Genomic DNA, 4,676 nt, shown 5'->3' with positions numbered 1-4,676 from the left:
TCCGTACCCACCGAGGAGAATCTACCAAATGGTACTCCTACACCACAACATCTCACCGGAAATTTTATTGCCAAGTCCGCCTTCATCCAATTAGTTGAGAGGAGCCAATTTGGGGGGATGCCTAGTGAGGACCCTCATTCTCATATGGAAACCTTTTGCGATTATTGTGATGCTATCTCTCAAACGGGCGTGACTCAAGACCAAATTAGATGGGTCTTATTTCCTTTTTCCTTAATCGGCACCGCAAAGCAATGGTTGAAGGGCCTTGATAAGGCCACCCTTGGAATAGATTCTTGGAAGAAGTTGGCTCTAGCTTTCTACAAAAAATTCTACCCACCGGAAAAGACCAACATGCTAAGAGCTCAAATTACGGGTTTTAAGCAAAGGGATGAAGAGTCTTTGTATGAAGCTTGGGAGCGGTTCAAGGAATTTGTCGCTCATGTCCTCACCATGGACTTAGCGAATGGTTTTTGGTGCAACAATTTTGGAATGGTTTATATGAAGATTCTAGGAACATTCTCAATATGGGATCGAATGGGATGTTCACCGAGGTTGATGACAACCAAACTTGGAGCAAAATTGAAGAGATGGCAATCCACAATTCACAATATAGTAGGCCTCGCAAGGCTACTAGAGGAGGAAAGTATGAAGTGGACGCCGTTACTCAATTAGGTGCCCAACTAAGCTCCCATATCGATACAATCAACTTGAAGTTTGAACAAGCCATGGCTAGACTTGAGGAAAACTCAAAATCATCGAAGCATCATGTCAATGCCATGACGGCATCCTCATCAATCCCAAGTGGGATATGTGAGAATTGTGGAACTTTGGGTCATGACCCAAGTGAGTGTAGGGGAACAACCGAACAAGTGAATGCTTTCCAAGCATATAAAAGTGGTACCCCTTATTCAAATTTTTACAATGAAAACACCAAGTTCCATCCAAATCTCTCATACAAAAGCCAAAATGTTCAAAACCCTCAAACAACATACACTCCACCACCCATGAGAAACCAAAATCAAAGACCCTTTTACAATCAAAACCAAGATTACCAAAATCAAAATCCATACAATCACCAAAATGACCAAGGTTTTGATGTCCAAAAAGCGGTCCTCCAAATGCAAAAGAATCAACAAGAATTTTTCACCCAAATGCAAAAAGATAGCCAAGCAAAAGAAACCACCATCAACAACATTCTAGCTCACACCAAGATGTTGGAAACACAATTGACTCAACTAGCATCTTCAAGCTCACAAAGACAAAAGGGGCAATTACCACCTCAAAGTAATCCCCCAAGGCATGAAACGTTAGTGCCATTCACTTGAGAAGTGGTACAAGGTATGAAGCACCGAAGAAGCAAGTTGAGGATGAAGTTGTAGAAGCTAGTGAAAAGGAAGAAATTGTGCAAAACTCCAAAGATGGAGAATCATCAAAAGAAGAAAGTTCAAAGAAAAATGAAGACAAGGCCAAAGAAAAGGAGCCCATTGTGATTAGACTTCCTTTTCCAAGTCGTCAAGCCAAGCCCAAATTTGATGATCAACTTGGAAAGTTCATGGAAATTATGAAGAATTTAGAAGTCACAATTCCTTTCACGGAATTAATCAATCACGTTCCGGCCTATGCGAAGTACATGAAAGATATCCTCACAAAAAAGAAGTCAATCCGGAAACTTGAGACTATCGCCTTCACTAAGGTGAGTAGTGCAATACTTGAAGGGAGTTCACCTCCAAAGTTAAAGGATCCGGGAAGCTTCTCAATACCGTGTACCATTGGCGACACGACGATCAACAAAGCCTTATGTGATCTAGGGGCTAGTGTGAGTGTCATGCCGTACTCGGTAAGTAAAAGGTTGGGGATGGGAGAGCTTAAATGCACCAACATCACACTCCAAATGGCCGATAGATCGACGAAGACACCGTTAGGGATATGGGAAGATGTCCCCGTGCGAATTGGGAAGTTTTTCATCCCGGTGGACTTTGTCATTGTTGATATGGAGGAAGATTCCAACATTCCAATCATCCTAGGAAGACCTTTCCTACACACCGCCGGTGCGGTGATTGATGTGAAACATGGAGAGCTCACTCTAGAAGTGGGAGATGAAAGCATAACTTTTAATCTTGACAAGACTATGAGAGCTCCTCGTTTGCATGAGCCATGTTTCATGATTGATCATTATAGCCGAAAAGATGAAAGGAAGAAATCGGAACTCCAATGAAGGAAGAAAATTGAAGATGGTCCATTCAAAGAGCAAGTGAATAGTAACAAGGAGAGCTTGCAAAGCTCATCAAAATCAACCAAGGAAGAAGAGGATGGCCTCATTGGCCAAGAGAAGAAATTGGGAGAGTTGTCTCCATCTAAGCAAGAGATTTTCAATGATCAACTCAATGAAGTTTGTGGTCTTTGGGACGACGAATTTGAAGGGATTTTTAATCCCTACATTGGACATGCCATCGATCATGATCAACAACAAGGGCCACGGTCTATTGAGGACCTCTACCATAATAATGAACAAGCTTTTGATTACTTCTTCAAGGTGTTGAGCAACATCAACAACACCTTGAACATGCCCCCTTGACATCTCATCAAGAATGAGAGTTTGGTGGAGTCCTCCCTAAACCACCACTTGTAAATATTTCTAACTCCCTAACTTACATTTCAATTCTTGTATTGCATTTTTGTCATCTTTGGATTTTTATTTACTTTGATCAAAATAATTGTCATGTAAGAGAGAAGTGAGGGAGGGACTAACAATTTCAATTGATGTGTAGTGCTTTACCTTAGTGTGGGGATGGCAATTGCCTAGGCTATCCATGCCTTAGTAGTGCCCCCACAATGAAGAACACAAGACTTGAAAGAAAGAATGGAAGAATGATAAAGGGAATGCGCTGTGCACGGGTGGAACTGAATCCGTGTACATAGGGGAATAATCCGAGCGGATTCCTAAGAATCCGCCCGTCTTATGCAATCCGAGCGTCCTGCAAAAAAGACGCCCGTCTTGAACGAGCTGAATTTTGAAATTTTCTTGATCGTTAAAGAATCCGAGCGGATTTATGAAAATCCGCCCGTCCTGAAGAATCCGTCCGTCTTGTGAGAAAGACGCCCGTCTTTGCAAACAGGAAAACAAGCAAATTTCTGCGGACAAAAATCCGTCCGTCCTTGAGCAAATCCGCCCGTCCCGTGTTCAGCAAATCCGAGCGGATTGTACCAAATCCGCCCGTCTTTAGGCGAGTTTTTTCAAAGGTAGAAGAAGCAGAATCCGCACGGATTGAGCCTGCAGTTTTGAAATTTTCGGTCTCTTTATAACCCCTCCCACCTTCATTCATTAATTCATTCATTCATTCATAAACACTACCCACAACATCAAAACCCTCATCCTCTCCATCATAAAAACAAAAACCCTCAACAACATTCACCAAAATCATATCAAACCATCCTTCCAACAACAAATTAATCACTCCTTCTTCAACAAAAATCAAAACCAAGAACAAAATCTTCAACCTTTGAATCGATTTTTGTTTTCATAAAGGCAAAGCCTTTCACCTTCAAATCGATTTGGGCATACTACAAATTGAAGATTTTTCACTCTTTTCTTGGTTAAGCTCATCAATGGCAAGGACTAAGGGAGCAACAAAGGCAACAAAGGCACCAAAGGCTAAGGCACTCTCACAAAGGCAAAAGGCTCTTCAAACAAAGAAAGCTTTGGCTATGGTGGTGGCAACACCAAACTTGGAAGTGCAACAACAACAACAACCTTCTATGGGACCATCAACATCTTCTACTCCGGTAATTAATCAACTTTTGCATTATCCGGAGGTAACTTTTATTTCCGATACCCATAGAAATACCTTTGTCAAGTTTGCTATGAAATCTATTCAATCCACCAAATTCATATGTGAAGATACCTTGGAAAAATTGGGTGTTCTTGAACAAACAAAAGCCTTTTTCAAAGCCATGGGGTTGAAGAAATTGTTTGAAACAAAGGAATTGACATACCCCTCCCTTGTCTTGGAATTTTTAAGTTCTTTGAAAGTCACCAAAGTTGAGAATAGGGAAAATCTCGAGTTTCGTCTAGCTAATGTTAGTAGACGCATTACCTTTACGGAATTAGGTGAAATTTTGGGTCTTAGTGATGAATCGAGTTATCTTAAGCATTATGGAAAGTATGACCCCGAGCCTCTTTGGGAGGCAATCTCCGGGAAGAAATTTGAGGATTTTCATGCATGTCGTGCTCTTTTGGTCCATCATCCGGGCATAAGAGTATGGCACAAGGTTGTGGGAAATACCATAATTGCTAGGAAAGACACCAATCATTTCACAAGACTCGATTTTATTCTCCTTGAATCGGCTTTGAATATCGGAAGAATTCACACCAAGCCTTACAATTCTTTGAGGCTATTGGTTGATAGATGGCTCAATGTTGATAATGGGAAGAAGGGCACAACCGTTATTGTCAATGGCGGCCTAGTCACGGTCCTAGCTAAGCACTTTGATCCTAATTTCAATAAGGATAAGAAGTACAAAGCAAAGGAAGGTGGCCATCTTATTGATATGCATATTATGATTCACAAGTTCAAGTGGGTCGCCCATAACCCCCTTGACACTAAGTATGGATGGCTAACTAGTGAAGCTAGATCGTTCACCTTGCCCTCGAAGATTTGTCGCCTAAGCGTCCACCG

General features: G+C 41.5%; 1 non-coding gene across 1 annotated transcript; it reads right to left on the bottom strand.

Annotated features, from left to right (window-relative positions):
* Window positions 1-351: 351 nt before the first annotated feature.
* Window positions 352-457, bottom strand: LOC141650733 (small nucleolar RNA R71). Its single transcript, XR_012546751.1, has one exon. It is a non-coding gene; the product is annotated as a small nucleolar RNA R71 (small nucleolar RNA).
* Between the last annotated feature and the right edge of the window lie 4,219 nt (window positions 458-4,676).

This window comes from Silene latifolia, chromosome 3 (genome assembly GCF_048544455.1).
Source record: "Silene latifolia isolate original U9 population chromosome 3, ASM4854445v1, whole genome shotgun sequence".
NCBI lineage: Eukaryota > Viridiplantae > Streptophyta > Magnoliopsida > Caryophyllales > Caryophyllaceae > Silene > Silene latifolia.
This window is presented reverse-complemented; position numbering and strand designations above follow the sequence as displayed.